Source organism: Pseudopipra pipra, chromosome 25, assembly GCF_036250125.1.
Source record: "Pseudopipra pipra isolate bDixPip1 chromosome 25, bDixPip1.hap1, whole genome shotgun sequence".
Taxonomy (NCBI): Eukaryota; Metazoa; Chordata; class Aves; order Passeriformes; family Pipridae; genus Pseudopipra; species Pseudopipra pipra.
This window is the reverse complement of record NC_087573.1, coordinates 6,010,936-6,020,412: the sequence shown is the minus strand read 5'-3', so window position 1 is coordinate 6,020,412 and position 9,477 is coordinate 6,010,936. Positions and strand designations below refer to the sequence as shown.

The 9,477-nt window shown below is 51.9% G+C and overlaps 1 long non-coding RNA gene across 1 annotated transcript; it reads right to left on the bottom strand.

Moving 5' to 3' along the window:
* Window positions 1-1,932: 1,932 nt before the first annotated feature.
* Window positions 1,933-8,479, bottom strand: LOC135402499 (uncharacterized). Its single transcript, XR_010425141.1, has 2 exons — window positions 5,402-8,479; window positions 1,933-3,409 (listed from the first exon to the last, which is right to left on the bottom strand). It is a non-coding gene; the product is annotated as an uncharacterized LOC135402499 (long non-coding RNA).
* Between the last annotated feature and the right edge of the window lie 998 nt (window positions 8,480-9,477).

Sequence of the window (9,477 nt, the reverse complement as noted above, 5' to 3'; positions counted from 1 at the left end):
TGGCCACAATCCCTCTGTTATTCCGAAGATCCACTGGGGTGTGACCATCACCCACTGTCCCTGTCCAGGCAGATGTTTCAACTCCCTGCCTCCTTTTCCAGAAGGATTTAATGAAACCACAACTATTTCCCCTTCCATTTCTCCCCCCAGTCCCTGCAGGGACCTCTCCCTTCCCTCCCTGTCCCAAAACTTCACAAGCAAAGGTAAAACCACGAGTAACACCCTGGGAAGGGATCAAACACTGAGGGCTGGGGGAGCATCAGCCAGGGCATTTCTAGGCTGACCTCCAAAAGTCATCTGCATCCTGAATCCTCATGCCAGCATCTTGGGATGCTGAGCTTTTCCCTCAAGCTTTATTTCATCCTGTGTAATTGGGGCAGGTTTCCATGCTGTGCCATTGAATTGGGAAAGGAAAATATTGAGCTCAGCCTGCACTGAGCCCTTTAAGGGCATCCCAAGAACGGGGGGTGTGGGAGGTGTGCAAAGTTGGGGTCTCCCAGAGGTGCTGCTCCAGAGAAAACCCAAGCAAATAAAAAGAAAACTAGATCCTGGAAACTCAGGTCTGGAAAATCTCCCCATAACCGTGGGGAAAAGGACATCTCAAAGGTCAGACAAAGCAAAAAGCTGCCCCTTGGGGCCCTTTTTCCCTGGCAGCCTCAGGCTTCTCATGCCAAGTTGTAGCTGATTTTGCCTTGGAGCAGTTTCCCAATCTCCTTCCCATGACCTCTGAAAGCAGATCCAGCCGTGCCCCAAGGCAGCCAAGCCTGGGGGGGTGTGTGGCCACCCCGGGTCAGGGGGGTCCTGGTCCCTACTCCACACCTGGGGCAGCCCTGACACGACCACGGCAAAACCAGTTTTCCCTGTGCATGCCATGAGCTGAATTCCATCTTGGGATGCAATGGCAAATCAGCCATGGGGCCCAGACATAGAATCTTGGCTGCAAAAACTGCAGGTTTCAGCCATTTTGGGACTGGGGGAGATGTAAAAGGGAACAGCTCAACCAAGGAAACCAAACCCTATTTCTCTAGGAATCAGCAAGACAATAATTTTTTCCCCATTAAAAATTAGGCTTTATTTGGTTGAGGCTTTGCTTGGATGGAAATTTCTAGAGTCTCTACAGGGATTGTCTCCCACTGAGACCATGGAATTCATCACACATCAAACAGGAACTAACAGTTCTGGAGTAAATCTGGGGTGCCACTTGATTGAATTGCACCCAACACCAACCAAGGAAAGTCTCTGGCATCTCCGAGCTCTTCCCCCCAGTCCTTATCCCCAGGGACTCATTTTCTATGGACTTTTCCATTAGAATTTGGAGGATGGAAGTGCTGTTAGTGCAAGCACTGAACACTGAGCCAGCAGCAGGACCCACAAGACCAGGGAAGACAACCAAACCCAGACTCTCTGAAAACCATGTTATCCTTCACCACTAAACACAAACTGTACCAAATCCAGCAGCAGTTTTGACCCAGCATTCCCATTAACCCTCCCCACACTGACCCATCACTGGGTCAGTGGGAATTCCCATGTTCCCTCCCCTAGGATCACCTAAAACACCCCTTTCATTTCCAAACCAACCTAAAAAGAAACACCCCATGAACTATTATTATTGCACCTGAACCTGGTATCATCACACCTGCATCCCATTCCCTCCCCACTTAATTCATCCCCACAGAACACACACTCCTGCCACTGCTTTGGGCTTTCAGTGACTGCTTGGCACCCTGGATTTCAGCCTGCCAGAAACACTGATGAACTCTTTTCACCCCAGGTCCTTGTGGTTTAACTGGAGCAGGCTGAAGGCAACTAAGATTTTCTGGGAGTGTTTCGAGGTCTCCAACGTTTCTCACACATGTTGCCATTGAGCAGATTTGCAGCAGCTGAGGATTTTCTGATGGAAGCCTGGCAAATCATTCAAACACATGAAAAAGATCACAGCTAAAAGTGACCACTTTATTTAAGCCTTGGAAGAGAAACAGAGGCTGTAAATGCTCAAAGCACAGAGTGTTTCTGAGTAGGTTGAGGCACAAAACCAAGAGCAGCCAAAAATCCTGTATCAGCACAATTTGGTATAAAAACATGAGTCAAACATCAATTTAGCTGGAGATAAAGAGAAACCTTTTCAACCAGGTGATTCTTTCAGATCCTAGTGATAACAGAGTAAAATAAGTGGCTTAATGTAGGTGGGAACTTTCCATGGGTGTTGGGCTATAATGGTTATATTTCCATTATATCATCAATGTCCTACAGGCCTCTATAAGCACAATAAATACAATTAAAACCAGTCACTCACCTGCAGTGTTGTTCAACCAGCCCAAATGACAGCCCTTCCCTGAGCAGTAGGAGGATCCTGGGTGGTTCTGGACGTGGCGAGTGCCTGCACGTCTCTGACACGCAGGTGAGGATCAGAGTTTGTCTCAGGAAAGACTCAGATTCAGAAATCCTACACCCTCGTGAAACCCTACCTGGCCTTGCTGTCCTTGGCTTTAAAGGAAACAGGGCTGCAACCAGGGCTGTGGTGCATCTTCACACACAGGGTAACAACTGACCCAAAAAACCCCAGACTCCTCAGGAACCACCCCCAAGGCAGAGGTTGGACCCCCAAGAGCCCAGGTCCTGAGCTGAACCCTCCCAGGGAGAGTTTTAGCACTTGGGAACAGATTTATCCCCACATGGGGTGAGGGATTCCCTTGACATTCAGACTTTCCCACTGGGCAGCAACACCTGTTTTAAGAAGTAGCATTTATATTTTAAGACCTAATGGCACCAAAGAGTCCAGCAGTTCTTGCCTGGCAATATATGGGTCTTGGTCCAGGCTCTTGGTCCCACCAAGGCACGTTCCTGCCTCCACAGGAGCTGCACAACCTTGGGATTGGGTCCTGGTCTCACTCTCTTCCCTGTGCAAGGCTTTAGGGAAATGAGTTCAGAACTGCGGGGTCCGGTTGACTTGTGGCCCCTCCATGTCCCAGGGAGGCCCTGGGAGCCTTTCAAGGGATTTTTCAGGAGACACTGAGCATCCCACCCTGTGGAAAACTCCCAGAGGAGCTCTGCATTCAGCTCCAAGCAGCACCAGCGACGCTGGGGAAGAGGGAACACGCTCCAAGGTCACAGAGGGGTCTTCCCGAGAGCAAAGACCCACCTCGTTCCCACCCAGCACCAGCTACAGGAGATTTTGGTTGCTTTGGTGGGTCCTTCCAAGCCTGTGGTATAGTGTCCTGGTCATCTTTATCCCAGGAATCCATGGGATGAGTTAAGCCCATCATCTCCTAGGTGAGGAGGGTGGGAGGAAGGTGCACCCTGGAGCTGCAGCGTGGCCATCAGCTTGTTGACCAGCGTGGATGGGTCCTCTCCACCTCTCCTTGCTCTCTGTGAGCTGACTGCATCTTAGTATCAGGTATATCATCCAGTCCTGCAGAAATCATGGACAGCAAGAGGTAGCATGAAAGGTCCATGGCTTGCCCAGATCATCAGCTTGGCCATTTTGCTTTAACCCAACCCAGCAGGAATCCAAAGTCCTCCCTCCTCCTTCAGGCACCACCCAAGGCCATGCCTGCCCAGCCCCCTCAGAGGTGGGACGGCCCAGTGGGAATTTCCCAGGGGTTACAGTTACACCACAGCAATGGGGAATCTCATTAATTACTCGTTCAGCTGAATGGTGGTAACGAAGGCACGGGACATATCAAGAATCATGTTTGCATGGCAAGTGGCACAGGAACACCCAGAGAGGGTGATGCTCCACAGAAAGGCCTGAAGTTGTTACAAGGACGTCAGAAGACTTGATACAAAAAGCTGGCTCATTAAAAGCTAATGAGGGAATAAATTATGCACCCACTCGGGTGGATTGTGTTTCTCCCTCCTCATCACCATCTCCATCACCTTCCTGCTCACTGCTTTCTGTCCCACTTGGGATTTTTATCTGCTTTATTTTCCTACTTTGCAGGACTTATATCTGATCATCACCAAAAGCCTCAAGGCTGAATCCAGCCTCTCCTCAGGTGATGCCCAAATCCATCCAGAGCAACCCAAGGGATCACCTGCCACCCTGAGCCCCCCCTGAGGAGGGCCAGACACTTCCCCCATCCCACCAGGGCTGCTCCTGCTCCCAGAGCCCCCTCGATGCCCTGGAAACCTGAAAGAGAAGCTCCAGGCAGCAAAACAAAAGCTTTGCAGCGTGTTTTTCTGCAGGATGTGCCGTGCCCTGCCTGCCATCTGCCCGGCCCAGCGGGAGCAGCCGGTGCTGGGAGCAGCCAAGCGCCAGCAGCTCCACCCCAGCCACGCTCCAGCGGGTCCCTGGCAGGTGGAGAGGGATGGGGAAGGCTGAGAGAGGAGAAAAAGGGAGGGGTTCTGCACTTGGGACTTGGGGTTCCCAGCATCCCCAAAAAACAGAGCAGGAGAAGGGAAAGCTGAGGCTGACTCAGTAAAAGGAGATTTGGGGTTTCCCCGTTCCCCGACTGACCCCAGTGCTAAGAGAGTTCTGGCATCTGCCTTGGCAGAGCATTCCCAGCTGGGATAAGGCAGCAGCTGCCTGGGCTGTGGGCAGGCTGGCACTGCCACCCGCTGCTGTTTCAGCTGGGACAGCAATTTTCCCTCTTCCCTTCCCCAGCCACGTTTCCCTCCTGGTCTGTGGGCAGCGCTCCGGTGTCTGCCCCACGCTGAGCCGGGTCTGTCCCGTCCAGTGCTCCCTCCTGGGCTCTAAATCCCGGTCCTGAGTCCATCTGCAGAGCTGTTAAAGGGAACCAAAGTCTGTGGGAGTGGGTATTCTGGTAAATACCTTGGATTCCACCACCTCTGTGCTTTGGGGTTGGCTCCTGCCAGTCAGAGGGAAAATAAGGGATGCTCACACAGGAGAACTCTCCACTATTACTTTGATTTTGAGGTGTCAGATACCCCAACCACTTCCCCAATACACAGAGGAGGTGAAGAGCATTTAGGACAGAGCCAGGAGTGACATCCCAGCCTCTGGACCAGCTCTTTAATGGAAGGAGGATGGTCCCTGTGCCCTGAGGCCCCTTTTCCCAGCACTCCACCTTCTCTAACCTTCCATTACCACTTTCTCTGCCCACTCTGATTTCATGGCCTGGGCTATGCAATCCCTCATCCCCGTGGTGGGGCAATCTGATCCCCCTCCCCTCGTCAGACTGTCCACAAACACCATCCCTGATCAACCCAGACCCTACAATGACCCCAGTGAAGTTCCTCCCTGCGGGACTTGATGCCCAATTCGATGCTTCCCCAGCTCCTGTTCCGTGCCTGTCACCTCCCCGATGGGTTTGGATAACCCCAACCCACGTCACAGCAGCTCCTGGTCACCAAAATCAGGCTATTCTGTATCAGTAATAGGAAACTCCCAGCACCTCTGACCAGGGCACATGTCTGCTCCCTGGGGAGAGCAGCATCTCACCCCCCTGTCCATGTAGGATGGCATCAAAGGATCCTTCTCCAGCCTGAATTTAATCCCCACAACAGTCTCCTCCCTGAAGGGTCGTTGCTGCATCATTTTTCTTCAGCCAAAGGATGAGGAATCCCAAAATGGTTTGGGTTGGGAGGGACCTCACAGCTCACCTCGTTCTGTGGGCAGGGACACCTTCCACCAGCCCAGGCTGCTCCAAGCAACCTGGCCTGGGACACTTCAGGAATGAGGCATCCACAGCTTCTCTGGGCTGAGGGAAAGGAGAAGGAGACGGTTTCTTTTCAGATAATGGGGGAAGCAAAACCATACAGATGGAAAATAAAAGGCTGAAGCAAGGTCATAATGAAATTCTTCCCCTTTGGAGCCCCTGGAAACCAAGGAAATATGGAGGAGGGGGAGGAAAGTGGGAAATTAGGTCCCTTCTTCTCTCTGCACATGCTGGGGACAGCCAGGAGGAAGGCAAGGGGGTGGCTGTAACCAGGCTCAGGGCAGGGGAAGCTCCTCCTGGGAGGTGCAGGAGACAAGGATGAGCCAACATCCATCCCCAGTGGACATTCTTGCTTTATGGAGTCACAAGGCCAAGCACAGCATCACTTCATTGTCTCAGAACCCTTTCCAAAGAGAGATTATAGGTGGGGAAACTGAGGCACGAGAGGGTTGAGCTGCCAAAACATCCCTCACACGGGGTGAGGGAGGTGCAGGTTTGTTCCCTTCCCTCCTCTTTCCATCCACAGCCTGAGGGAGCAGCTCTGCCTGTTCAGGTTCCTTCAGCTGAGCCTCCAAATCATGCTCCTGCAGCAGCTGAAGCCTTGGAACAGCCAGAAGAGCTTGCTGGTGTCTCCAAAGCAGCAATCCCTGTCTGCTCTTTGGTTATGGGGTCTTGTCGGCCACGGCTGACTCTGAAAAAATGACCAAGAAAATTAAAGTTACTGTCAGTAATCTTAAATTCCCCTTGCAGGGAAAGTGTGCCCCTTCTGGAGAAGCTTTAGTGGACAGTAAACCACAAAAAAAGATCAAAATAGCTCGTACCAGGCATTAAATCCAACAGTGCCCCTGTCTGGGGGATGGAAATACAGCAGCTTCATCCAGGAGGATTTTTACAGCACGACACATTGATTTAAATCTCACCAGGATTTGGGACAACTCAGAGTCTCCAGGATCCACTGGCTGCATCCAGCCCCAAATCCAGGACTGTGCTGCTGAGGAATTGGGGTCCCCACATCCCGTTCTCTGCAGGGGGGAGGGAGGGAACGTGGCTAATTCATCCCAAAAAAGGGTCCTGCAGGTCTTGGCAAGTGGCTGTGGTATGACAGCTCCTGCCAGAAGAGGACAGTGGCGCCTGTGCTTTATTTAGGAATGCACCAAGAGGGATAGAGAGGGCTCGAGTTCCATCTTTGCTCTTAAAAATCACCCATTTCAACACACACACAGCAGGATCTGAGGGGGATCGAGGCTCCTCCATCGAGCTGTGGGTGCAGAGATGCTCGAGGAGAACATCAGCTGCAGCAGGGCTGGGCTGCTGGGAGGGAGAGGGGATGAGTTCCAATGAAAACTGAGTCTGGAGCCATGTTTTCACCTCTAATAAAATAGGATTTACTGGGCCTTGGAAAGGTGAGAAGGGAGCTGCTTCAGTTGGTGCCACCACTCATAGGAAGGAGATAAAGGGTGTGCATGGACTGAATATTCCTCTTCCTGCACTCAGGTAGAGAAAAAACCAGAATGGAAACACCTACATATCAATATGAATATAAATATGATATTAATATGCATATAAATATCATAGAACTACACAGGAACAAGGATTCAAGCTGTTCCCTGTGTCTTGACATACTTTCCTAACCCCAAACTGAGATCATCTGACCCCAAAGGTGGGACTTGCCCACAGCAGAGGGGCTGGCACAGGCTGCCAGGAGAATTCCTGGCCTGGAATTACAAAGCTGAGGATTTAAGTGGGAATCTGCCAGGCCCCACTCATGACCCGGGGTCCTGCTGCTGCTCCTTGCTCTGGGGAGGAAGGTGAAGGTGGGAATGTTGGGTGGGACTTTCTTGCTACCAAAAATCACCGAATTAGGGATCTAGGAGCAAAACACCCCATGGACTCGGCACCAGCTCTCAGGTGTTGTAATGAGAGATTGAATCAGAGCTGTTTCATGTGCTGAACCTCCAATCTGTACATCTCCCTCTAAAAAACATTCACCACAGGATGAAGAGCCAGGATTGTCCACAAACAAGTGTTTTCTCGGCCCCACTCCTCTGGGGCAGGGGGAAAAGGGCCCCTTGGTGATGGACACCAACGTTTGGATGCTGCAGGAACTGGGAAGGACCTGTTTCCACTTCAAATTCCTGCAAACCCCTCCCTTTCCTGCTGGTTTGGAGCTCCAACAGGCTCAGTAACCTTCACTCCTGTGATGGAGGGAGGATGCAAAGGGCAGAGAGCCCGTCCAGGAAGGGTCTGGGTGGAGATGAGCCTTCCCAGCATTCCCCTCAAATGCTGTTTTCTTTCCCCAAAGCTCAACCCTTGCAATCCAAAACCCGAGAGAACTCCCAGAGCTTGGCAGATCCACGTGATGACCTGTCACATCCCACTTCATCAGCTCCCTCTGCAGCCCTGCTTGACCAAGCAGAAATGATGGGAAAAGACCTGACAGGCAGGAGCCCCTTCTCCTTCCTTCAGCCATTCCCTCCCTTTTCCTGATGTTTAAAACCTCCTGTGGCTCCTCAGCTTGTGCAAACCTGCAGTGATGGTCCTGGAATTTAAGGGGGGACAAGAGCCCTCTGGGAAATTTACCCTGTTTGGGATAGAAAAGAGAAAAAACACCCACTCAGCACCGAGCAACTCCCTTGGGCTGGGAGAGATTGCACTTAAACACGGATAGAATCATCAGGAGTTCTTGGACACTGAAATATCTGTCACCACACAGCTCTCCAGGGGCAAAATATTTAAAACAAATGTTTGAAAAAAAGAAAGAAAAAATCAGCATTTTTTCCTAACTCCAGGTGGCTCCTGGGGAGCCAAAACTTCCCCTCCACCCCCCCATCCATTCTCCTGCTCCTGCCAGCCCAGCAGGAATCACCCCCCCCCCCCCCCCCCCTTCCCACCGCGTGTGCCCGGAAAAGAGCTGGGAAAATTTGCTGCTGTAAAACAAACCAACCCACAGAAACCCACCTCGGCTCATCCCTCCCATTAACAACCTCTCTTCCCCCTCTCGGGATCCCACAGGGGAGGAGGATGAGACAGGAGCTGCCAGAAAACTGTCACAACATCCCCGGCACCGCTGCCTGTGAAATGCAGATCGCTCCCTCCGACAGCCACATCCTGCCTTTTATTCCTGTCTAAGGATCTAAACTCAACCCATCCCTCCCTTACACTCTTCATGGCCCCACTCACCTGCTCAAATTCGAGATCACTACATTCCTGGCTGTCCCAGTAACACCAGCAGACCGGGGATGGTCCTGAACTGGTTTCCCTTTGCCAGAAGTCCTTCCCTAACCTCAGGCAGGTGGAGCTGCTCACCAGATTATCATTCCTTAGGTGCCCAACTAACCCGCAGCCTTGGGAGGCTCCAGATTCTCTGAGAATGCAAATCAGCCGTTTTTCCTGGTGATTGGGACCAGAAAATCTGGGTGAAAATCTAGGAATGGATAGGGAATAGGAAGGAAGAGGTGATGGTGCTGGGCATCCTTTTGAGCCCAGATCCAGGGCTGACTGCAGCCTCCTCCCTTCCCATTCCCCACTGTTTCCCTAAGAGGGTGAAAAGCAGTGATGGAGATGCTGGACCATCCATGAAGATGCAGGATCATCTATGGAGATGCTGGACCATCCCTGAGGGTTGGCCCATCCTCTCTGTCCCACAGATCCCAAGCAGAGACAAATTCCTGCAGAATCCAGCAGGGCTCTGCAGCACAGTCCCCAAGGCACAAATCCCTGGAGATGTGACCTGGGAAAAGCCTGGAGGTATCACCCCCATCCCTGTCCTTCTCCATGGTCCTTCCTGGAGGAGCCAGGGGTAGACAAACCTCTGTTTGCACCCACAGAACAGCGAGATGTCCTGCACCCCTTGGAGAGC